Source organism: Gallus gallus, chromosome 1 (genome assembly GCF_016699485.2).
Source record: "Gallus gallus isolate bGalGal1 chromosome 1, bGalGal1.mat.broiler.GRCg7b, whole genome shotgun sequence".
Taxonomy (NCBI): domain Eukaryota; kingdom Metazoa; phylum Chordata; class Aves; order Galliformes; family Phasianidae; genus Gallus; species Gallus gallus.
The window spans coordinates 94,651,691-94,679,286 of NC_052532.1; the positions used below are offsets into that span (position 1 = coordinate 94,651,691).

At 35.8% G+C, this 27,596-nt stretch overlaps 1 long non-coding RNA gene across 1 annotated transcript; it reads left to right on the forward strand.

Moving 5' to 3' along the window:
• On the forward strand, nucleotides 1-27,596 carry LOC124417585. The gene is made up of 4 exons (XR_006932661.1): nucleotides 1-41; nucleotides 23,566-23,649; nucleotides 25,564-25,622; nucleotides 26,059-27,596. It is a non-coding gene; the product is annotated as an uncharacterized LOC124417585 (long non-coding RNA).

Consider the following 27,596-nt stretch of genomic DNA (forward strand, 5'->3'; position numbering starts at 1 on the left):
GTTTGTTCTGGAGGTGCCTGCCTACCTGAGACTTTCTTAAGGTAAGTAGTGGTGTTTATTTAGTGGTCAGAGCTGCTGTGTTTGGGTTTGTTCTTCCTTGGTGCAGCCAAAGACTTTGCCACCCTGTTGTTACTGCTGTACTTTTGATTGCATTGTAGCTTTACATCCTGGAATGGGGGCTTGAAGCTACTTTTTCTTCTCTACAGTTTAAATTAATATTTGTCAAACTTTCTTTAACTGGCCAGATAGAGTGGCCTTCATAGGTGTCTTATACAGAAGCTGGATCAGCACATTGTGGTATTTTAGCAATGCTATCCTATCTCATAAAATAATGCCTTATTCCCCCTTCGTTAACTGATACTGGGCTATTTGGGTTATTTTAGTTGGTGTCAAAATAGTGACAAGGTGTTGTGAGTCAAAGGAAAGTGGTGGGCCTGGACCTGCCTTCTTTGCAGGTTCTCAGAGTGAACAAGTGAAGACGAGAAGTTTTAGCTATGACTGTGTGAAATGCTTATGCTGGAGTAAGTATGGTGGTGGTCATCTCATGAAGTACATCAAATCTTCTGGTCAAACGTGCTTAAGCAATAGTACTGTAATGAGACATGTGATGGGTGTAGAATGAGCAACTTGATTTCCTCCTGATGTCTGTAATCAGGACTAGTCTTTATCTGACAATGAAAAATGATTTATAAATAATCTAGCAGATATATTTCTGTTTTTATAGTTACATTAAAGTGAAAATCTCCTCATTGAATAGTGTTGTTGTGAACACTGAAGTGCATGATGCTGTGTTTCATAAAGCTCATGTCTACAGATTTTCCTTCCACACCCCAGCCTCAATAGCAATCACTGCCTTATACGCTCTGCAGTACCTTTAACTTCTTAGGCCTCCAAATTCCTGGATGGATAAAGTAGCTTACTGTTTTCAAGCTACTATTGAGCTAAGTTATTGAGAAGAATATGTACACTGTTTTGGTGACCAGCTAATGAATGAGAACCCAAACTCATTCTGCAGGAATTGGAATTTGATCTTTTTTTCTGAACTAGTAGCTGATTTTCTTCAGCTTGATGCTGATGATGTGACTGTACTTCTATAAGACATAACTGGAATCAGATGATACACTGAAAAGTTTTCTAAGAGGGAGGATAAGCTGCATACCCACCTGATCTTTATGCTTAATAAATAATTTGAAAAGAGGCTGCTACTCCTAGGATAAATTTTAGACGTGTTGATGCTCCCCAAGTAAATAAAGGAAGATAGGACAATGCAGTAAGCCTTAATTAAGAAAAGTACCTACCTAGATAACTGTCAAATTCCAAGGTACCTTTGGGAAATCAGAAAATTATACTTCCAGAATCAATTTATTTTTACTCTTTCAGTTGCTTTTTTCCAGTCTTCATAGAACCGTGTTTCCTGAAGTCTGGCTGTTCACCTAGAATTTAATTTTCTCCCTTACACTTCCAAATACCTGTATTTTTCCTCACGGTGAAAAGAATAGTGCCATCCTTATCTGTCAGTCAAAAATAGTATAATGATATAACTTCCTTTGTCCTGTCCATCCATTCTTTTTTTTTCTTTTCTGTCTTTCACGGACAGAGATGAAATTCTCATTTTATTTACTTTTACTTCCCCTTCAATTATATCAGTTACATTCCTTGAATTCATCCTCTGGCTCCCCATTTCATCACAATTCAAATTCAGATTGCTTTTCCTTATTTTTATGTCCACCTAATATATGATATTTCCTGCTCGTCTTATTTGTCCTTTCTTTTTCCTCCTCTGCAATTTCCTCTCTTCCAGTGAAACACTATTTGCTGTGTGTCCATGTCTGTGATGACTTTCTTCAAGCTGTTTCCATAGCAGATATTGTGCTTCAAAATTTGTCTCTTCCTGCTTTCCAGGTATACTTTTGCCACTGTATTTGTAAGAACTTCAGAATTAACTCTCCCTCAAGTCAACAGGAAGAACGCTATTATTATTTAGAAGAAAAAAAAGAAATAATTTACATATTAACACATACAAGCTCAAATATATGTGTGCACAATCTTGTGTTATTTGTTGGAGAGTGTTATTCAGGTCAAGAAGAGTCTTTGGGGTGCAACAACAATCTAATAAGTTATTAAGTTGGTGCTCTTGTAATGATATTCTACTGTCTGCTTGCTAGGCAATTTCCATTTTCTAACTGAAATTTAAGCTCATCTCCATTCATCATGTTTCAACACTGTGTTGTCCATCCACGTATATAATTATAACTGCACACAGGGAATAAATCTGTGTGTTTCACATAATTTTTTTTCCATTTTTTCTAGACATTATGCTTTTCTCTCAGTAGAGTCTGGACAGGAACAATTGGAGTAACCGTTCTTTCCTTAAGGCACAGTCATTCTATAATCTCTATGCTGCTGGAAAAAGTAGTGTTTTTCCTATCCCAGTTTGTTTGCTTTTTTATGCTTGAACAACATGAAAAAAAATGAAAGATTGATTTTATCTGCTTTGAATATATTACAATTTATGACTCTTTAAAAAATACTGATACCATCAGATTAAGTGTTCTTTTCTGCTTTGTGGAAGTAGAAGCTCTCAGTGTTGGCCAAATCTTTTTCTCATTAAGGATAGTGGGAGTTTTGTTTACAGTTACCTTTGGGAGGAGCGGTGGTGGTTAATACTGAACTATTTTACTAACCTAGACTCTGAAAACTGGGACGCTTGGGAATTTAAGTCACTGTTTTGTGCTTTTGAGAATGATTTATTATACAGAGTAGGAATGGTTAATGCAAAATATGGATGGCAATGAAACAGAAGTAGCTGAATTTACTATTTATCATTTTAGGAAAAAACAAAAAAAATTAAAGTATTTAAAAGAATCATATCATAGAATGGTTTGGTTTGGAAGGGACATTTAAGATCACCTAGTTCCAAACCCCCTGCTATAGGCAAGATGCCTCCCTCTAGACCAGGTTGCTCAAAGCCCCACCCAGCCTGGACTTGAATGCTTCCAGGGTAGGGGCATTCACAACCTCTTGGGGCAACCTGTTGCAGTGTCCCACAACCTCACAGTAAAGAATTTCTCTGAATATCTAGTCTAAATCCTACCCTCTTCCAGTTTAATGCCATTTCCCCCATTCTATCACTACATGCCCTTATAAAGCGTCCCTCCCTAGGCTGAAGAGCCCCAGCTCTCTCCACCTTGTCATCTTAGGAAGGGTGTTCCACCCCTCTGCTTATTTCTGTGGCCCTTCTTTTGACCTGCACCAACAGCTCAGTGTAGAGAGTCTCAGAACTGGATGCAGTACTCCAGGTGGGGTCTCACAAGAGCAGAGTAAAGGGGCAGAATCACCTCCCTAGACCTGCTGGTCAAACTTCTCTTGATGCAACCCAGGATATGGTTGGTATTCTGGGCTGCTATCTTACCTTGCTGGCTCCTGTTGAGTCTTTCATCAACTGGCAAAGTTATTTTTAAGTTTTAAATGAATTACTTGACTTGTGAAATTGAAACTAAGCCACTATGTTATCAGAGAGCTTGTGATGAAGAAAATGCCTTGAGTCAGTCACAGTATTTTTTCTTAATTCTCTTGTCATAATTCCATAAATGATAACAGTAATTTAATAGTGTACATAATTTTCAAGTGCTGTAGCTGTTTACATGGACATATATTCTTTGAGTTCATCAAAGAAAAAATATCCCAGATACTATTAAATATAAGTGTTCATGGCTTTGGGATAGGGGTGTGAGGTTTTTTGTTTCTTTTTGCTGTTTGTTTTCCAGGATGTATTGCAGCATTATTGAGGAGTTCACTGTGATGCACCACAGCAGGATTATGGGGTTCACCAAGATACAGAGCTTCCATAACTAAGTTATCTAAAATAATTATGGTGGCTAAAGAAGTTTATAACTTAAATTTAAGACCACGGATAATCTGGAAAAAAAATCACTTGAGACTGAAAAATTTATATTTCACTTCTTTGTCTTCCATGTAGAAAGATAGTGTACAGCTTTTACTAGTATTGAAAAACTACATAATTCTTTGCTTTGAAAACATACCCTTAGCCACGTATAAGGTCTGTGTGATGAGAAGAATGAGAATGCTCAGCATTAGAAATCTAATATCCTATTTTCTTTTTGGCCTAGTCAGTATTTCTTTCACATGCACTTTTAATATTCTTGTTGCCTATATCATATATTAATGTTTTGGTCTCTGTAGCTGAAAGGCATAATTCCAGTAATGAAAGGAAATAAGCAGAATACTTGATGAAGTAGCTAAGCTACCAAACAGAAAACAGAATGTTTCATCAACTATGTTTTAACAACTGGCATATAAAGTTGACACAATTTGTCATTTCCTCAGTAAGAAATGCATCTTTTTTTATCACAATGTGGCATGGTATCAAAAGGGTCAAATTAACTAAAATGCTGTGAAAGCATAATAGCAGCAATGGCAAATAAACTAAGGGGATATCATAGGAAAAAAGACGTTTTAAAAATTACTTCATGCAGTGATGCTATTTTTCCTACTTCTATGAGTAGTAACATCTACTAAGTCATATGGAAAGAACTAGACTCCATGGTTATACACAGGAAAGCAATGGAATCTCATTGCTAAAAAAGATATTGTCCTTTTGTCAACGCCTTACAGGCTGGTTTGGCCCAGTTCTGTGACTAGTGGGGCGGAGAAACAAAATATTTTACTAAATACAGTATTGAATGCAAGATAACAGACTACAATACAATATAATTAGAATTGAAGCAAATAAATCAAACATAATGAGAGAGTACCTGAAAGCTGTAGGCCTTACAGTAGTCCTGAGGCAAGCGTGCAGTTGGGATGAGCAACAGTGAGGGGGGCCGAAGGAAGAAGGAACATCAGGTGACTTTGCCACAGATTATATCTCCCCTCTGACTGCAAAGCCCCCTGGGGCATGTAGTTCTTTTCTGGACAGATGCCTGAATCTGGAGCATTAACTCTTTAAATCCCAGTGCACTACATGATGTTATGATGTGGAATACCAGTAACCAAAAAACATTTAACCATGACACCTTCCTTACCTGTTCACTATTTCATGCTAAAAATAAAACCTGAAGTCTGAAGTTTCTAAGAAAATATTAGAGTTTTAAATATCTCTTTTTTGGTCTGGTTTTTTTTTCTGGGAAATTCATAAGCTGCTTGATCAAGAGGAAGAGTTAAGATCAGAGATGGTGGAATTAACTTCTAAGTTACCAACAGCTTAGTTCCCAAGACTGTGTACATGGTTCATTATTTGTAATACAATCTCTATTTTCTAGCTGTAGAAAAATATTTGTATATTAGGTAACAGAATGAATTAAAGTGTTTTTTATTTTTAGCAATATTCTCTGAAAATCACCAAATATTTTTTAAAACAAAAAATCAAGTAAAATGTTAGAAAGGAGGAATTTTAGATGTTAAATTGAAGAGTATTGTAAGTACCACTATTAAATATCTAATTTTCCATTTTCCTTTATACCTTAAAGCATTCTGATTCCCCTTCTGAACAGTGATACTACTTAGACACAGTATACATCTGCAGAGGCAGTAACAAATAAGAAAGCATCTGCATTTGAATTTGTGCTTATAGCACAGAGTGATTACAGTGTAGATCTGAGTGTTCCTTTTCATGGTGCATTTGTTTGACTGCACAGATTTGGTAATTCTGTTTTGGAGGAAACAATGTTTGGAGCTGTACTCCAGGTTAGCACCCAGCTAACCTGTGATTGGGATTCAGAACTGTGGCTGTTTTCCTCATGCATCTTTGAACCTAGGGTGAGGTAGAATATTTATTCCAGCAAAAAAAAAAAAAAAAAAAACAACAAAACTGTTTCATCTGTAAGTACTCCGGAAGAACTTTTGAAACTCAGACAAGATCCTAGGCCACAAGGGAAGGACATTCTGTTTTACTTTTTCCATCCTCTGACTGTCAGTTTGTTAGGTCAAATGGTGTTAATATGTTTGAAGTTAAAGCAGTGGTGGAACATGAGGTGTACTAAAGTGAGTCCTAGAGAGATTGGGCAGTAGGTGAAAATGTCTATTAAATTTTTTGAAGCCTGCTATGTGAAGAACTTTGTACAGAAAAAGGGGGGGTGAACCACTTGGAAAATGTTCTGATTCTGTTAATTGCTTGCTCATTATTCCACAAGCAAGCTTACACATAACTTCCTGTTTTCAGATAAGGCACAGCTGGATATCTGTCTGATGCTATCAGCTCTTTTGCAGTGATTGGACAATACCTTTATTATTAGAAGGAAAAGATCTACAGAAAGATTATTATTGAGTGAGAAAACTAACATGAAATGTTTTAGAATTCTCTTATGTATTTAGCCAAAGATACCAGTTCTATCATATTTCTAAATAAATATATAAAGAAAAAAACCTCATGGAGACTAGAATTGCAGGACTGCACTCAGTCTGGCAGCAGTGGATTGTCTCAGTATTATATAAGGAACATAAGATAGACCAAGTTAGGTCAGACCATCTCTGATGCTGAATGTCCAGAATATGGCAAAAATGTAATGACCTGGACCACAATCTCAACATCATGTAGCCCTTTTTCAGGTGCACTCCTAGACCCATGAAGTGGGAAGATTCCCATGAAGTAATGCTTTGCTTTTTCTGACCTTCAGAGGACTAAGACTTTTCCTTTAAATGGATACCAGTTTTTATGTATTCTGGCCCTTTATGGTGAGAGAGTAAGGTCATCATTCACTCTCCATGTTACACTCTGGACTGTATGCATTTGTACCATGTCCTTCTCACCCTGTCACATCTTTTCCAGGCTGAAGGGTCCTATTCATTACTTACACTGCGGGGAAAAAAAAAATACCTTGATAATTGTTGTTATTCTCTGGAATGTTACATTTCTTGTGCTAAAAAGAGTACAGTGAAAAGATTATAACATATTTAACAAGAAGGTGAAGTATATTTTCTTCCTAATGATAATTTCAGATATTTTTTTCTTTCCTAATTATCCCAAATGTGTATTTATTCTTATTTCTGGTGATTATTAAATTGATGTTCTTGGTCATCCAAATCCTCTTTGCATATATGTGAAGTTAAAACTGTTTGTTGCATGCATGCATGATCTGCTTTACATATATATGTGTGTGTTCGTGCAGTAATTCTCATCTGTCCATTACTGACCCTTCTGCCATTCCTTCTTTAAGAGAAGCACTCTTCACTATGAATAAGTTCCTGCTATCAACACACTGTCACGCTTTTCCATATTATTTATTAAACACAGAATTGTAGGGTTTGAACCTACAAGTGACCTCTGGAGATTATCCAGTCCAACACATCTGCTAAGATAAGTTCCTTGCAGTAGGTTGCCCAGATCTCTGGAGAAGGAGACTCCACAAACTCTCTGGGCAGCCTGTTCCAGTGTTCTGTTATTCTCAAAGTAAAGATTTTTTTTTTCCTTATGTTCTTCTGGGACTTCCTTTGTTCTAGTTGTCTAGTTGTTGTGTGCTTATTGCTTTTTGTTCTATCACTGGACACCATAGAGAAGAGCCTGGCCCTGCTTGCTTAGCACCTGCCTTTAAGGTGGTGATAAAATCTCCTTTTCAGCCTTCTCTCCTCCAGCCTGAATAGCCTTAGGCCTCTAAGCCTTGACTCTCCATTTGAAATCTCTGAATCTGTGAAAACTGATTACATTGCCAGTGTTTTCCAGCCACATAAGGAACTTCCCTACCATCCAATGCCTAGGGTAGTTAAGAGCGCTCCAACTGTTTTTATGAGGCATTATCAGACATTCCACGTGGATGATAGGCAAGTCTACATAATCTCCATTCTTGTTCCTTCCTTCAGATTACCACTTGGAATTTAAGATTGTTATCTACGAGAGCCAAATTGAGCCTCTACTGTGTATTTTATTCAGATGTTCACTGTTCTTTTCTTTGTTACAAACTTCAGTTCAGCGGTTTCATCCTAGATATGGCAAATAGCTGGAAAATTGTTTTATCAATTTATGCTTTAAGTTTTTGTAGTAGTAACTGATACTTCAATAGTAAACAAACATTTTTCACAATATGCACTTAAGTGTATCTCTGTGATAAATGCATAGATAAAGAAAACAATCTCTTTGGCTTTATCTACTTGTACTTCTGTAGTTCAAAGTTTTACTTTTTTCTTTGGCCTTTTTTGAAAGGCTTCTTTTGGTAGATTTGAACACTTGAAAATGTTTGAATATTTATTATCTGATTTTAGGTCTATAGAAAGTTGTTGCAAGCTTGTATTTGGCCTGTCTGTTATGCATAACCTGGTAAAGGTTATCATCCTTTCTGTTTTCTTCATTTGCACAAATCCTCACTATTTAAAGGCTAAGTTTCAATTTTAATAACTTCTCCTTCCTTGATATTTATCCAGTTTTTCTCAAGTTTATAAAAAAAAAAAAACATCAGAGGGGGTATAACCTTATACCAGGACCACTAATATTATTTAACTTTTTGAGCCGACTGTGAGAATTTACTCTTTCTACTGACCTTCACAAATATTTTTTTTCAAGAACTTCCTCTTCTTTTGTAATTCTTTTCATAATTTCTACTACAAAGCAGTGGTATATTTTATTAATCTGTGTGGTTATTTCTTTCCTGTATGAATGTCCAGTCTTAGCACCTTTTGATGGCTTGATTTACTTTTATTGCAAAAAGCTCTTCAGCTGTAATCTTTAAGCCACACTGTACTACTAGTCAGATCCCAGTTTATTCTTTTATTACCTAACAAGGACCTTGATAAAGCAGTCATATACCTTGCCTAAAATTTTGAGTTCAGTCTCATGTTCTACTGCAATATTTGCTAAATTCACTTATTCCATGTGTATTACATTTATCATTCTTGCAGCCTCTCTGAGCACATCAAATGACTTCTCTAAACATTTAACATTTTTCCACTTACCATACCACATGGACCGCAATAGTATACTTTAAGTTCAGTGATGTCAACCAAGAACTCTAGACTTGAGGAACTGACGGGCTCAGCTCAATGGAAAAGATTTGTTTATCTTCCAGTATATTCAGTGAGCTGGAGGTCTGCAGACCCGCTTTGAAATTTGTATGACATAATAAGATGATGGTTGTCCCAACTCACTAATGGACAAATTGTGAAAACATTGATTACTGAGCTCAATATTTGAGGTGCATAAAATTTGAAAAGACTCCTTCCATACAAATAAATCACTTCATTTGAAAAGAGATTAGGTTATCTCTTCAAATGCTAAGTGCTGGATATGTGAATCTAGTTCTCATGTTCAGACCTGGTTTTTGATGCGTTTCTAAATTCAACTTTATGATGATTCCATTTTAAATGATACCTTTAATCAAGTTTTTTATCTTGGTAATAAAGTAGCTTAAAAACAGGATCCCCCCCCAAATATCACTTCTTATAGAAATGGGATTGATCTAAGCAGTCATTAGAGGTTGACACACTGCTTTGCTCACCCTTCTGCACACATTTAGATCTTAAATTATACTGTGTTCAACTTGGATGAACTTTTTCATCCAAGTGATGTGGTTACTCTTAAGTTGTATTTTTTTTTTTTCCCGGGACTCAGCTTTTTCCTCTTGACTATATGTCTTGTTTCACTCAGTGGCTTTGGAGGAAGCTGAATCTTTTTCTAGCTCTTGGGTCATACCTCCTCCTAGTCAGCAGGAGTCGGTACTACAATGGAGTCATCCAAGGTTCAGAGTGCTCAGAGGTAAAACTGGCTAACTTTAGCAAGTTGATGTAATGTAATGTAATGATGTAATGTAATGTAATACGCATTACAGATATGAGTACTCTGGCACAGGAATTACTTCTATGCTAAAAGTTCTAAGGCAATGGCTACTACGAAGAGTGAAAGTGTAAAAGAAGATGAGGAAAGATAGAAAATGAGGGAAGACAGACAGATAAACAGAAACAGCAAAGCAGTTCAGCACTCTTGAATCTGGAGATTGTTGTCTGGTGATCTCGGTGTCAAGGGGTGCTGATCTTCAGTAGTGGCAGATTGTCCAAAGCTGTGGTGGCTAGCTACTGACTAATGATGAACGTACATATGCTTACTTATTGTCCAGAGTAGTCAGGCTTGATCTTTGTAATGACAGCTTCTGGTCATGTCTTCCAGATCTTGCAAATCTAAATCAGCAGAGTTAAGAAGCAGGGAGATGCTAGTTTGCATCTTGCCTTCACAGAATATGGTGGTTTCATCTCCCAGTCCCCTGTATCAAGCTGGGAACATTATGTTCCCAGGCCAAGTGTTCAGACAAAACTTTCCTGGGCCTTCCCATTCAAAAGCAAACAGCTCTGAAGAAATGCTTTCAAGTGTGAAACTATCCACAAGGTGTTGATTGTCTCATATTGATTTGAAACAATGCGTTCCTTACCAGTCCCAGGTACCATAGTCTTGACCATTATCTAGGTAATCTAAAGGCACTACAAGCTCTGTATGCTTGGAAGATGTTGGTTACAGATACCCAGTGTAGTACACTGAGTTTAGCCTTTTTGAATGAGACTTTTCTAACAATCTTGCTTACCCCATTATCTGGCTAATAGTATCCAGTATTATCTGCTCTAACACTACTTGTAGGTCATTGGAATACAACAGCCTTTATAGTGTTTTAACATGGCTTTAAACTCAATAAGATCTTACTAGAAACATGGTACAATATCTTCAGTTTCAACATGGCATTTGTTTCATTTTTAGCTCAGCTGTCCCTGCTGGCTAAAGCTCAGTTCTTTGGGTGGGACTGAGATAATTATCTTCTATGCCAAAGACAAGACAGTTCATTCAAAATGATGCCTGGAGCTGCAATCAGCATTTGCAGGAAAACAGCAAAGCAGGCTTTTTAACATGACGCTAATCTTTCCCTAAACAATTACTGAGAGCTGACCTTCAACTTTTCCCTTTAACAAGTTTAGTTTGTGAGGAGGTTTGTAATACATGTCTGGGCATTCTAAAATGAGATTTGATTATCCCTCTCTCCTCCAAAAAAATAAATGTGTTACAGGAAAAATGCTGCAGAATGGCTGATTCAGCTTGATTAACAGGAAGTAATAAATACCTCATTTTTGCCATTCAAATAGAATTGCTTTTAATAATGCTTAACTGAGCTGCTGCTTGTGAAACAAACTGTAATAATAGCTTTGAAAAGTGAAGAATCCTGTTAATCTACAATAAAGACAGAATAAAGATGAGATCTATAATGCAAAACTTCTGTTTCATTGTACCAGTACTGCTCAAGTCCATTTTGTGAATGGGAAGTAGAGAAAACAAAATGTGAATAATTGATTTTTATTAGCATAATTCATGAAGAAAATACCCAGAATTCAAACTGTCCAGTGCTTGTTCCTTTCTTTTATTTCCATTTGTAATAAAGAGCTAGAAATATTTCTCTTCTTGGTAAACTGTATCTCTAGGAGCAACTTTTGGTCATTAGTGTGTTGTTATGTTGTAAACAAAGTATGTCTGGATTCCAAACCCAGGATTACCTTAAGCCTAGTCTAGTATATTGCTCTGTTGTGGCAATGTTTTTGAGTCATTACCACTTAGCGGTACTTGCCACTAACATAGTGGCGAGATTAGTACACAGCTTGCTCTTCTGGTCAAGTATGGTCTGACATTTTAATGTGGGGAAACATTGGAGCAATGTTCTGAGAGCTCATGCTGAGATCATCAGTAGATTAGCAAGCACATATTCCTTTACTGTTGCACTGGGCACACAGAGGATACCTCCATCCAATATGTGCACCTTAGCTCATGTGCAGATTACATTTATTGGTAATGTTCATATATAGTCGTATTTTTCCCAGGAGTTTTGTGCATATGCTAAATATTTTCTTGAACTTGTTAATGTAGTCTTAGAACTAATTAACATAATACCCTCCCCCTTAGAGCATTCACAATCACCTTTGAGGGTCATCTTGGTGGCTGTCTGGGAGCTGAGGGAGGAAGGCTGATAGTTTTCATTGCAAGCAGACACCTTCATCAGTAATTTGACATACAAATCTTTCATTTTCCTGAAAGATAGAAATAAGTAGGGCAGCATGGAGGCTTGCATGAGTATGTGCAAATGGGACAAGTATGAGCAAAAAGAAGTAATCGGATGCAGGCAGGAAGCTTTGAGAAGAGGGGAGAATTTTTAGTGACTAGTCCCTCAGGCCAGATGTACAGGGTTTGCTGGAATCTCTTCTCGTTATTGACCTCCATGATGCCATTTGTCTTAGCCAGGAATAGAGGGAATGGGGCTGCATGCTAACACTGTACTTCCCACACCTGCCAGTAGAATCCCAGCCATGGCTGTGGCAGGTGCCAGCTCTCCATCTCTCTGGTTCTACACCCAGAATGAGATGATGGTAGCTCCCAGTTTGCTGTTAGGATGAGGCAGCTGGTTTAGGGGAGGGGGGCAGCTGGGAGTGTAAACCCTCTGTGCCTCACTTGCCCTTAGCACCACAGATAGGTCTTGGCTCATTTTATTAGCAAAGAAATCTGCAAAATAGTATTTTTTTTATTGTTGTCATTTCTATGATTTATACCTCTGTCCATGAGAAATCAAGATAGGGCAACTAACTTTAGCCAGAGTTCTCACATGAGTGGTTGTTAGCTTCAGTTGTTCTATGTTTTGGCATATTTGAACCACTTACTTAGATATGGATAGTTCTGTAGTCCACTGCCATTTCAGAGCTATCCAATTTCTTTTCATGTTCATTTTAATACAGTTGACATCATTGTGTGATAATAAATGCTGGATGCATCTCCAAAATTAGCTTAGTACAGTCATCAAGATATTTCCTACATTACAATAGCAGAAATTGGTATGTAATTAGCCCTTTGTATAGCTCAGTAGTAAGGAAGGAAACGATAGAAGAAATGTACAAGTGGATTTGGTGATGAATGTCTAGGGAAAAACATCTGGAAGGACCAAAAATATGAAAAAAAAAGAATAGTGAGGCAGGAGGCATGCCTGCATTGTAGAGTAAGCTCTGAATACAAAGATATGACAAAACTTTGGTCAAGCATCTTCACAGGCAGCATTTATGCAGACTGAAATGTTGATCTTAGCACAAATTCAATATCATTCTAGTATGGCTACATGCCCTGTGAATGAGAACTGGCTTGAGCAGCTGTGTTTTTGTGAGTATCCACTTGTCCTCCCTGGTCTAAAATCAGGAAGTATGGAAACATACCAGAGTTGCTTCAGTTGAGTACTGAGAGTCAAAATACAATAGAAAACAATACTATCCTCACACAAATTACAAGTAAGTGATTAGCAGCATTGTCATCTCATCACTCCGAAGTGTCTTCTATTAAGAAGGCATATTGTTGCTCAAGCTTGGAGCATTTTGCTAAATTGTATTAAAATAATAAAAGTTGTTCTACCAAAATGGAAGGCTTGTGCACAGTGATTTGATTGTGTACCTGAAGATACTCCCTGAAGATATGATACAAATTTGTTTTGTTACACATTAAATATAGCTCTTATTTTCATGCAATGATTGATTTTGTGCCAAAGACTGGCAATTGTGCTAAACTGAACACAATTATTTTTCTTTTTCCACGATATTAAAATCTGCAGAATAGAAAAAAAAAAATCCAGTTCCAGCATTGTGCTGGATGTTTAACAAAGGAACTGTATACACAAAACCTGAGAGAATGTTATCCATTTAATTACAACAGAAGAATCAATTGATTTATTTGGAAAAGGGATATGTTTACATCCTTCTGAAAGATAACAACAACACAAACCAGAGGCTATGGAAAATTTTTGTTTTGAACATTCCTTACTTGAGAAAGAGTCCGCTGCTTAGGAGGGGAAAAAAAAAAAGCCTCAAACACTTCCTCTGCAAGCTTAAGAATAAATTTATATCCCTATAAATTTATTCTCAAGAAGCTGGGAAGGAAGGCTGCCTGGATTATGCCACGTCCAGTTGTACAATTTTTTTATAGTTTAAAGAAGGGGAGGACACAGCACTAAGAATGGCTTCTTTGTTTGTCATAATTCCTCAAAAGTGAGAGTACTGTGTCCATTGGAAAGGTGAAAGGAGAAGGAAGGAGGCAGCTTCAGGCCAGCCTTTCAGATAAGATTGCTGATGTCAGGCTCTTGGACTTTAAAGTGAAGCACCTGACCCACAGGATGAAACCCACAGCCTTTTGCTGTGGTCAAGCAGACACCTCCAATTGATTGGTTTTGTAGATTAAACATCAGTAAATATTCATAGTAAGTAAAGGAATTTAAACTTTTTCATTTTGGAATGTAGGGATTGCATTAGATTCTTGCTATAGTTATGAATGGGTTTTCATCATATGCCTGGTAAATGAAATAGGTGTTGAATTACCCTGCCATGACTCCATGCTACTATTATTCATTTATTTATGGTGAGTACTGCATCTACTGAAGAAAAAAGGGAAGGAGAGCAGAAGGAAGGGAAAGGTAGCAAAAAGTGAAAAGAATGACAGGACAGCAGAATGACAATGCAGTTATTTTTATTTTGATGCAGTCACTGGAAAAATGGAAAGGAAATATAATTTCTGTATGGTAAATGACATTTAGGCATTTGCATATTTTGGCATGAAACAGCAGTGACTCTACGAGACCATAACACTGCATAGTTATTTTATGAATATCATGCTTTGAGTGCAAGAAATGTTTATTCTCCATTTTTACTTATCTGCACTTATAGCATTGTGAATGATGACTGTTTGCATATATTAAGCACTCCAAAAATGACGTAGACTTGGCTTTGAAATAGTTGGAAGTGTTCTGTTTCAATTTAAACATTACAGGAAAAAAAAAAAAAAGCTATTGGGCAAATCAGAGACAATTAGACTTGTTGCAAATAAGATCTGCTATGATACTTTAATGTTTATACACTGCAATCTGTATTCATATCACAAATGATATTGTTTTGTCATTATAGGTTTAAAATAAATGATTACTTTATCACGTAAAAATAATTTTAGTCTATCAAAAGGTAATTTTAATGTATAAGTTACGTATTCTGGTTAACAGATTTAATGAAAATTCTGAATTGCATTTGGATACAGATGTGAGATTTTATGTATTTAAGTAATTTACTGAAATATGAACTTGATATAAATATAAAAGATTATAATTCAATATGAGCAATCAAAATTTCTAATTTAGCTTTAGCCATCTACTTTCAGTTGAAAATAACTACCTTGTCCTGTAAGACTTGCTCAGCATTGTTGTGGTGGTCTTGGAAAGCTGGATTTTTTTGATGAAAGTTGAAAGATCAGTTTGTTTTCTTAATGTAAACACTTCAAAATGACTAAATGTCAGCGATGGTGGTCACTTATTTGTGTTTTAGGTACAGAGACCTAGTATTAGTATTGTTTCCTGGACTATTTTGACTTTCAGTTCACAGTTAAGCATATGTATACCTGAATGGAAAAACATAGTTCAGATTAGTGACATTTATTACTTGAATAGCTATCAAATGTTACAAACTCCTGCATGCCAGTCTGTTAATATCAATTTAAAATGATGCAAGTAAGTGTTGTAAGAGTGCAGTGGAAATATAATTCTCACTGAATACTTGAGTAGCACTGAGCATGTCCAAAAGACATTTATTCTGCCTCTTGCATCTGAGTTTCTTCAAAAAGTAACAACTAGATGCCTAACTATTCATCATTTCACTTATCCCTATTCATCTTGCTATGTATTGCAAATACTGAAAGTCTTGTTAATTAGGTAGTGGCTTATTTAGACTATGAACACTACAGATCAAGTGACAGTGGGATGCCAAGGATGAAGAATCCTTTAAAGATGCCTGTATAACAGAAAACTGAGTGCAGGATAAAAATTTTTCATCCCCACGTAGCCATCATTACCTCTTCAATGGGAAGTCTAGGCTTCTCATTTGTCGCATGTTTTAACAAGGGTAGGAGAGGACTGGAGTAGAACGAATCGTTGCACATTCTGTCACCACTTCCCACTAGAATAATCACAGCCAGTGCTGCATTCATCTCCCACTGTGTGCTCTGTAATTCTGCCAGAGAAGACACAGACCCTTCTGAAAGTTCTAATTCCTATTTTGTAAGAATATTTCAAAATTTTAATTTGTTATGAGTTATAAATGAATATTTTCCAAAAATAATTAGAATAATTTTAATATCTGTTATTATGGTAAAATGTGTATTGTGGTTTCAAAAACTGATTTTTAAAAAAATATTTCTTGGAAAAAATAAAATTATAATGTAGTACTGTTTATCTTTTCTGCTTATTTTTAGTCAAACCATCAGAATCTTTTTCTTAACACCATTGATAAAAGGTATTTTGAGCTAAAAACAATTGTGAAAGGAAATCATTAATACAATCATTATTTATTTAACCTGTTACTGTGACATGCCAATTGTAACAGATAATTATGTAGCCATAAATGATTATTTGCTACAGAACATTCTTAAATGGTTATACTGTTAGTTGATCCATGAATGCAAGTAAATACCTGAGAGGCTAGAAGCTAAAAGTTTGAGATAAATATTTTTAAATATTTATGTAATCCACTGACATGAAACACAAATGCAAAGAGTACTTTTAATATGATTAGTAGCATTTAATAAGACTTTTTGAGTACGTGCTTTACAAAAAACATTATTTTTAAGTTAAATACTGCTTTAGAAATGTCTTTGTCATTCGATGCACTAAGAAATAAGGTGGTGATAGGATTATTCTCTTGGATTTGATGATCTTGCTGTATTGTTGTTCAAAAGGACAAAAGAGGGAGACTCTGAGACTGCCTTACAGTTGATGAAATCCAGACGTTATCTGTAATATGTAGTGTCCTTTACTTCTTTTCTTCACTTGTTTCTAAGAGGATCATAACAGAGAAGGAGGTGCTAAGAAAACTAATAGTTTTTAAATTAGCTGCACATTGGAGATGAACACATGGAATAGTTTAATACAAAATTCACAGTGTGCTTTGAGAAACTTCTCTGAAAAATACCACAGCCAGTGTGATATATCTGTGCTATTTAAAAGACTTGTTCTCAGAAGTGGTCCTTTCGTAGCTTGGAGAACATACTGTAGGTTCTCTCAAAATAATCTTCCACCCATAAAATTTTTTGTGTACTGTATATAAGGAGGTAGCACTGACCTTTTGTGTTGCTTATGGCCTGCAGACCTGCAGTGGAATTGTCAGGTCACAGCCAGAACCAGTGGGTGAGCACGTGGGTGCCCAGTAGCAGGGAGCCTGGATCCACCCTTCCTCTCTCTCCCTCTTGGTGGTGCTCCCAGGAGCGTGTATGCGCACCAGAGTATGAACCAGAGAAGGCTGCGTTCCTCAGCTAAACTTTTCCCGAACTGTTGTTGTGAGGACTGAGTTAATTCCTCTTCCTTTCATATCTTGTTATACAGCTTCTATATCTCAAATAAAGGCTCTGCCATCACCTTCGTTTGCTTTACAAGACCCTATTAATCACCATGTGAATTGAGTGTGTCCTCACTGAATTTTATGAGTTGTATTCGTTATGTTGCTCTTTAGCTCCACTGATGGATCTTTAATTTGGAGTCAGTGTTAGCAGAGATCTGAGTTTGGAACATTTCACATGATCTATATGGCCAAGGTAAATATCAATGGTATACAGGAAATGTGGCTGGAGATTACCTCTCAGGTGTCTTTTGCTGTGCAGTTTGAGTGGTTTCACATTCATTGAACAGGGGTCATATACTGAGTTGCTTCAATCCCTCCAATGGTTTTTCTAGAAGGGGTAGAAATTAGGGTTTATAGGCAGTAGCTGGTGGCTATCTGACACTCTGTTGCTAAAGAACAATCCATTAATGCTTTTTCCATGCTTTGGTTATTAAAACAATTCAATATTTTTTTGTTTTGTTTTCAGAGCATCATTTTGGATGGAACATCTGTGATAGCCTAGGCTTAGGGAACACATTTTTATATACTGATTTTAAATGAACACATAATGCTTTGTTTTACATAGCTGCATAGTATCGTTATCACATCAAGATTGCAGACAAAATGCTGGATTGAAATAAGCTGTCTGTTTATAAATTCGAGTGTATCAGAAATCTCACCAGAAAAAATCATTCTTGAATTTTCTATCTACCAGTTTTTGTAGTAACTTCTCTCAGATCACTACTCAGCTGATGTTATGTGGAGTTATCTATTAGGTGAGGACTTGACCCCAAAATATCTCCTTTGTAAATCTTTTGTAAGTATTTTTAAATAATTGAATAGGAAGATGTCACATTTAGCACCATTTAAGAATTAGATGACAGTCAAACTATTGTAAAGAAAGTCGTGTACTTCTTCAGTATATTATTTGTGTGCATTTATTCTATTGACTGATTTACTCCTACCTCTTCCTGAGTGATGGTAAGAAACTAAGATATATTTTTTTATTATTATTATTTCATAGTAATTAAATTATTTTATAGTGATTAAATTGAATTAAAATATTTTCAAATAAATTATTTAAAATAATTATTATCTAGTTCTTTGTCGATGGTTTAAGGGCTGGTCCAGCCTGGTTCCGTGACTAGTGGGGCGGAGGGATTTTGCAAAATCTGCGCATCCAGGAAGGGAAACAGGGGACCCCAAAATAATTAAAAACGGCGGCAACGGTCTGAGGAGAAACAAACTAATTTACTAAATACAGTATCGAAATGTAAGATAACACACTATAAAACAATATAAATCAACAGTAATAGAGAGAAAGATTGTCTGAGAGCCAAAGGCCTTACACTAATACCGAAGCCTTGCATGCAGTCGGTAGCAGCAGTAGCGAGCCTATCCGACGGGACACAGCGAGACAAGAAGAGGGATGAGTCAGATAACCTGTGCCCTTATATCTGTTCCCTTGAGCAGGAATGATAACAGTACTCGAAAAGGCTCTTGGGGACTGTAGTTCTTCTCTTCCAGACAGGTACCCGAAACTAAAGCATTTGCTCTTTAACTCCCAGTACACTGCATGATGTTGTGACGTGGAATACCAATAACCAAAAATCACAAAACCATGACATTCTTAAAACAATTTCAACTTCTTACTTTCAACTGGTAATCATTAAATTTAGTTCCAGATATTTCCACATTAATTACTATTTTGGATAAAAGAAAGACTGCTTAATTTGTTAAGATAAAAAATTACTTACAGAACATATTTACAGTGTATATTGTTTTATTTTCTGCTTGTTTGTTTTTATATTCGTTTCCTTGAACCCTTGTTTGCATATGAAATATACTGTCATGTTTAGAGGTGTTTTGTTGTTGCTGTTTGTTTGTTTGTTTGCTTCTTTCTTCTTGTAAGGATCTTTCAACTACAAGAAGTCAAATAACTCTCAGGTTGTCATGATTTTACTGTAGATGTACCACAGTCTCTTTTCTTCTTGTTGCCTCTCTTTATGTGTCCTTTACTCATAGTGATGTGATACGTTCCAGTTTCTTGTGTATATTGCTCTTTTTCTCTCCAGCACAGCTAGTGATAACACCCTTGCCTAGTTCTCATCAGTAATCCTTACAGGATTTGTTTGGAATCTGCGCTTGCAGTTTGTTCTTCATAATAAACTAACCTGGTGTTCCTATCTAAGTAGGCTTAAGTCTTTTAGGGATGAGTATAATTGATAGCGCAAGATTTGCGATAAAGTACCTCTGAAAATTCTGGCAACTCAACTGTATATCATGAGAAATGTATGAGGCAGAGGATATGGAAATAACTTTGAAATATGTTTTTTTATCTCAAATAATCTAAATATCTATCTAAATATACTCTCAACTATTAAGCCATAAAAGCATATCTAAGATATTAAGTACAGCGGGAAGCTAAAATATGCTGTCTCATATATTATTTTAGATGTTAGAACTTCAGTATTCCTTACTTTTAATTGAATTGCGTGATTATATATATATATATTATATATATATATATATATTTAAATGTCCCTGGATATGTAGCAAACTAAACCAAATTCTTTAACTCCTTTGGGATTTAGGCAACTGTATGCTCTCCATGTTACAAACAGGGTCTGTGAGGCTTAGAAGAGCATGTAGTTAGTATGTATTGTGATGTTGGGCATCTCTTACCTTGAGAAATAAAATCTAGACTCAATTTATTCATTAATTAGTCTCAAAATTCTACTACACCAAAACTAGGCATCTGTCATATAAATTTAAACCCAGAGAATCCACAAGAACATAGGTGATTGTTCTGTAGAAATATCTTCTGAAGAATTTTGGCTTTGATTTTACTGTGCTAGTAGGAGATTACAAGCTTTACAGCTTTTCTGCAAATCAGAAGACTAATATTCTGGGAAGGGGAAGAAGTCAAAGTGACAGAAATCTTGATCCCTCTCAATGACTCTGGCGTATTTGTTGTGTTAGAGCAGCATGTCAGGCTCAAGGTCACTATTGGCCACAACTATGTGGAATTATTGTAAGTTATACCAGTTCTTCAGCTGCTCTCCTTGACCTTCTTGTTCTCGTTATTTCTAGCTGGTCTGTGAAAGGATTGCACCTAATTAGTCATACCAGTGTTACAGCACAGGCAGACATTTACATCTGTGGCAGCAGATTAGAGAGTGATTTGAAACTACAGAGATGTAAGATTGCATTAGACAAGATGACATGATAGACAGAAGATTATAATACTAATTAAAATTTGATATATTTGCCCACTCTCATGTTTGTTTGTTTTCTTAATCTATTGATTGATACAGTGTTTTATTTTTCAGGTAGATCCTTAAGCATGTAGGAATACCAGCTTTCATTAAACAGGACATTTTCAGATAATAAAATTGTAGGCAAGTCCATGAAAATGGTAGTGCTACTAGATCACAAAAAAAAAAAAGACTCTGAAAGCTATAAGGATTTTTATACTAACTTTTCTCCTGGTTTTTTCCTTTTTTTTTTATTTTTTTATTTCCCAGATCCACTTATGTTTCTTTATGTCTTAGCATGTTTCTGTTAGTTGAAAACAACTGAAGATATTTTCCTCAAATTCTTAAGCAATCTGCTTTTCTGTACACCTGTTTTTTATTTTATTTTTTTTAATTGAAAAGATGTGACAGAGAGAGAAATCTAGCTACTCAAACAAGAATAGATACTGAAGAAGTTCTAAAGTTCTACTTCTGTTGGTAGTGAGGGTTTGGATGTGTTTGCTTTTTAATCTAAGAGCAACTAGATTGGTAGGACTACTATAGGTCCTATAGTAGGACCTATAGTTTCCTTTACTCAAAATAGCTTCATCTTTGGCTAAATTATAGATGCTGTGTATGGTCTAATTTATGAGAGCTGTTTGTTCTTCCTGTATGGACTTGTCAACCATTTCCCATAATCTCTCATGGTAGGTAGTGTGGCAGACTGACTAATTCTGTAGCTGATTGACAGCTCTGATAAAAGTTCCTCTATCTTACGGCAGTTGGGAATGTCACCTGTCATCTTCTAGCATGTTGACACCACTGGTACTTAATATTCAGGTAGAATATTGGTCTCTGCCTGTGAAGGCTGTGCTTAAGCACACACTATATATTATACATATAAAACATATATCAATTAGATATTATATATGTGTACATATGTAAAGAGAGAGAGTTTGCTCCTTCCTGCTTGGGTTGACTTGATTTGTTTAATTTGCAAGTCCCCCAGGAAGTTAATCAAAAGAATATGACACACAGAGAAACACAACAGAATAACTCTTGCTTCTTCTTTCTTTATATGGCATAATATTTGGAGAAAAGCTGATCTCAGATCTCTCATGAAATCCTAAATAGTTGCTACACTGATTTCCAAAAGTCTAAGAACAGTAGGATTGCAAGTACTGAATGCTTAAAATTGTGTATTTGGATTTTTCTTTAGTTATAGTAAAAAAATTGATAGTTCACAGGCTTTTGCTACTCTTAAAACTTTGAATGAATTATTGAAGGAAAAGGTAAGAGAATTTTTTCTCCCCTTTCAAACATTTTGGGTTTTCATCTCCTTTATTAAGAGTTCATAATAATAATTTTCTGAGTGAAAGATGTATTTCCTATTTGTTAATATGAATGAGATTGTGGTATTCTTTCTGTACGGCATATTCTCGTTAAAAAAAGTCTGAAATAAAAAGACTTTTCAAAAAGCTAAGACAAGTCATGAATTTTTTATTTAAGGATAAAATCTCCTAATCATAACAAAGTTCAACATAGAATATGTCACTACAGAGACTACAAATATTTTCTTGATTTTTTCCTAGCCGCCTTCCTAAGCTTATGTGATAGGTAATCTAACATGTAGTTTTTCTATATCTTGTGGTTTATTTGTTTTATTTCCTATTACAGATTCTGTGTAAATTCTTAGAGGGTGTACTAATCTTGGTCCATGTGTTGAGTAAGGAATGGAGGGATCTGTTCTTTGTGTACTCTGGAAAGTTATGTGTCACGGAGTTATCTAAATCAATCTATGCCTGTGACAGGGGGACAGTAGGCCTGTGGGCCACCTGGCCCCCAAAAATGGGAAGGGAAAAAGAGAAAGGGTAGGGAGATGGGAGCTGGGCTCAAAGACAGAACAGCGGCAATGATCTAAGGAGGAAAACTAAGTTTTACTAACTGTGATATTGGAATGCAAGATAACCCAATATAATACAATCTAATTGAAATTGAGGCTAATAAATCAAACAAAATAAGAGAGTTTCCAAAACCAAAAGGCCTACTTGAACTGAGGGCTCACAGCTTGGAAGCACACCCACACCCTCTTCCAGGCAGCAAGAGAGAGTGAGCTCCTGTCTGAGAGTGAGATCCCATGACTTCTGTGATGTATCTTCCTCTTTGACTGTGAGGTCCCCTGGGATATGTAGTTCTTTTCTTTTGAGAAGCAGATATCTGGAAAGTTGTCAGTCCACAGAACTGGAGTATTAACTCTTTAATTACCTGTGCTTTATATTATATTATGAGGTGGAATACCAACAACAAAATTACAAAACCATGGCATTATGAATACTTACTATGTATTGTAGACAGTAAGCAGAGATGCTGAGATCACTTTGGATCATGTTGCATCATGCCTGTGTATACCTTATTTGTTTAGCCTGAATACATTTTTGTGGTATATGTGAAATGCTTGTAATATGTGACCTGTGAGAAAGTGTCTTAGAATGAGTTAAAAAGCTGCATGATGAAAACTTCCACCTCTTGCTGGGCTTTGGGACAGCTCTTCCTGTAAGTTATGCATATTTTTTCCTAGGAGCTAAAAATCAGTAAGAAACCCAAATGCAGTATGTTCTTTGTAGCAGGATTTTTTTACTTGTTACTGTATTTCCAGCCTTATAAAATGCCTTCTAAAGTTGACTTGTTCTTGTGTTCTGCAGCAGGCTTGCAGCTGCTGTTTTGTTGAATTATTTTTTTTGACAACATACTAACATGGAAAGTTTCAGTTCCTAAATAAACAGTGTGATTGTAATTTTTTCAGGAAAATACTTCAATTTCATCACTGTCAATGTATTCTTTCAGAGAATCCTGAGTTCATGTGTACTATTGTCGGTCTGAAGCAGAAGATCTCTGTATCTGAAAATAATTTTATTACAGTGTATCTGGATCCATGGGCTACATGCTGCTCCAAGACCTTTCTTTTAATCTATCTCAGCAGCTCATCCCTGCTCCCTGCAGCACCTCGTGGTGTGGCACCTACTATGCTGACTGCTGTTTCTTCCTTTCTCAGAATTTACTTGTGAGTATAACAGTTGCAGAAGCATCCTGATGTCCTGCCTTGTTGGTGTGTTATTTTTGTTTTTCTCTTTAAGCCCTCAGCCAGATGAATTTCCTTTGTTGAAGGAAAAAGACTGAAATAGAATCATAGAATCGTAGAATTGCTCAGGTTGGAAAAGACCTTAAAGATCATCAAGTTCAACCACAACCTAACCATACCATCCTAACTCTAACAGCCCTCTACTAAATCATGTCCTGAAATGTGGTCACTTTGTAGTGTTCCCAGAACATCTTTATTACTTATGGCTTTCTGATTTCTTTTGGAGAGAGACAACCAGGTTAACCTTTAAAACAGTATCATAAAACATTGGTCTAGCTCTCAAAAATTTAAATAAAATATTAATATTTTTTCCTTATTTTAGGGAGCTGTTAGTGGTGCAAAAGCTCATAGTCCCACTGTTGTTTTATGTATCTAAATTATTATGTAAGACCATACACATAATTTTGTAAACTAATATGCAAATTATGAATTTTGTAAGTATGATTATATGATTTATTGATTTTATTTACTACTTATTATATCTGATGAGAATTTTCTAAAACTTAATATCCAAAGAAATAATAAAAAAAAAACTGTGTATATTCTCCTTTGGCATTTTATTGTCAGTATTTTAAACTGTGTACTACTGAACAATATTAGTACAAAAAAGTGGAGGGCATGATCCAGAATTCATCAAAAACAGGAGATAACTTGCCAGCTTTTTTTGTTTATGTGGAAAAACACTAACAGCTCATTTGACTTAGGTATGTATGTTAAATGTTTTCCTGAGTGAGTGTTGTTCTCAGTGTTCAGACTTCAGTCTGCTTTAAAGAGCAAATAATTGTGTTCATATAAGTTGAAAAATAAAACTGAGATTTTGTTAGTGTACTGATTGAAGTGATTAGTATCTCAGGTAAAGACAGTTAAAAGGTAATTTATTTTAATAGCATCACTTAACTTGATTTGATCTCTGTAGGAGGAAGACAGTTCATTACTGAGCTCTCTGTCTCAGTTGGCTTCACACTTTACAGCACAGTACTGTTTATTTTTTTACTAGGTCATTGGTTTCTACAGTAGGTCATACTTTCTGCTAAATAGCTTGGCCTCCTTTGGAGAAAGAATCTGTGACCTTCTGAGGTTTCTTTGCTTGGGAGATGTCACGTCAGCAATAAGGCATAACTATTTAATCAGAAGAAAAAATTCACTGATGAAGAGCTGGGACATATAAATTATTTCAAGGAAATTTCTATCCTCAGCACTTTACAGGAAAGTACATAGAAAAATAATGTAGGCAAAAAATATTATATAGAAAGCTGACAAATAGTAAATAGGAAAAAAAAAAGTAAATAAAATGGAATCCCAGATTAGGTTCCTAAATTTTGACTACAATTATATTTTTTCTTCCTTTCCTACTTTAATCTGCTTCTTTCTAAAATACTCTTTAATTAGAAAGGATGAAATCAAATTTCTTCACTGACACTGCATACTGATGTAATCTGTATGTTGCTGTAGATTTATGAAGTGGACGTCTTTGTATTCACAAGATATTGTATGTTACAGTGTAAGCCATCCTCTATTTTAGTATGTTTCCTTTATCAAACAGTACCAATAATTTAGGAGAGTTTTTTTTTACATTTCCTCTAGAAACTGGCTCCATGAAATTGTGAAGTTAATCTGCTCTTCTAATCTGCTTTACATCTGCAGTTGCTTTTTCATTTTCTGCGTTACATTCTGTATTACAAGAACATCCTTCTCAGATATTAAGTGATTTCACAGTTAAGTGCTTGAAGAAGCAAGTTCTTACAAACCTTTTTAGAGTACCTTCTGCCTCTAAACTCAGGAGTTAACCAAGAAAAAAAATCTCACTACTAACAAATGAATTTCTTATCTTTTTAGTGTTAAAGTGTGGTACAACATTTGTCCAAATTGATTGAAGAAATGCAAAAGCAGTAAAAGTAAGTCCCTTACTTGGCTGTGTTCCTCAGTGTGGAATAAGATTTTTGGTGGTATTTTTGCTTCAAAGAGTGCAGAGTGTCTCATTTGGGTTCTGAAGAGATTTACTACAATACTTATTGCTACATTTTATTTTCCCAGAAATATTTCAGGAAGTAGTCAGGAAAATTAAAATTATAGAGCCTAAGGGCATAACATCACTCTCATTGCTAGACCCAGTTAGGTCCTCGGAGCATATGTTCAACTACTTCTCAGAATTTCATCTAGTGGCAATATTCAGAATAAGTTGACCATACAACTGCCAGGCTGGGATTTGAATTTAAGTACAGCAGCTTTACTCAGTAAAGTACACTGCATGACTCTGTGCTTTTATATGTTAATCTTCATCATTGGAACTCCAAAGATTCAGCTCACATCAAATTCCCATCTTTCTTTTAGAGGGTTTGGACCCACCTTTTCCTTCTGCAAAATGTTAGGGGAATGAAGAGTGAAATGAATTTTCAGAATTACGGAATGGTTAAGATTGGAAGGGACCTTCAGAGGCCATGTGGTCCAACCTGTCAGCTCAAGCAGGACCATTTAGAGCTGCATGCCCAGGCTCATGTCCAGGTGACTTTTGAATATCTCCAAGGAAGAAAACTCCACAAACTCTCCAGGCAACCTGTGCAGAGGAAAATACGTGGTTTTTGATGTTCAGATGATTTCAGTCTCTGCCCATTGCCTCTCAGCCTGCCACTAGACTTTCCCTTGTTGAATCTCATGAAGTTCCTGTCAGCCCATTTCTCCAGTCTATATTTCCCAGAATCGTTTTCTAGTCTTCGTCTGTCATCTGATTTTCCTTTTCTCTCCCAACTTTATTTGAACAAGGTAGCCCAACAATGTGTAATCACAAAGTTATCTGGGGGAAATATGTTCTCAACACATCTGTAATTCTGTAGAAAATTATTCTAGAAAGCAAGCCCTGAAGTCAAGGGCAAGGATTCTACTGATTCTGTAACCTATCATTTAGGGTGTTACTCTGAGTCACTGCACAAAAGATAGTTCAGTGGAGCACAGGGTCTTTCAGCAGCAACAGCCTCCTCTGTGGTACTTGTGGACATCCCTTCTGATGCCTGTTTGGTGTCAGAACAGAATCTTCACCAGGATCCAGACACCAAAAATTAGACATTGCAATTCTGAATGTCACAATACAATACTTCACATACAGATTTAACACTAAGTTTGACATACAGTTTATAAGAACTATGAATGGATACTTCTTAACAAAAGCAAGCCTAAGAATAAAAAACAGGTAATGCTATCCAAATTTTCTAATAGTAAGATATCTGCTTTTATTCTTTGGTTTGAAATGAAGAATATACTCTATGCATTATCTTTCAGCCATATCAGTTCTATAATTGAATTACGTTCCATAAAAGACATTTGGAAACAACCATGTGTTTTGATTTCTCTTGTGGTTTCTCTCTTCCATTTGTACCTAAGAAGAAATGTGAGACTATGTTTCTATGCCTTTCTGAGAGGCATAAAAAAAAGTTTGCTTCCAAGGTTTTACACTAGATGTTACTGTATTTTGCAACAATAATCTATGCCAAGGTAATCCTAAAACTATAGTGGAAAACAGAAAATACAATAGCAAGCTTAATAAAGATATGGAAATATATTTCAAATATGTTTGTAAAGTATTAACTGACTGTAGGAAATTAGGTAGAAAAAATGAATCATATTTAATATTTAAATTTATCTGAAGAAACAATAAATGTAGAGCAATTATAAACAGATGTGATTTAGTATCAGGAAATCACTGCTCAACCACTTGGAGAAAACACTGAAAGTTGTGCTATCATGCTTGTTTAACAAGTGCAGTAACTTCAGAAGTTATTTAAGTTACCTATGCTTAGTGTACTATACTGTAGGATCATCTACTTAGGGACATACTTTTATGGAGGTGATACCCATGTGATAATCACCATAATCAT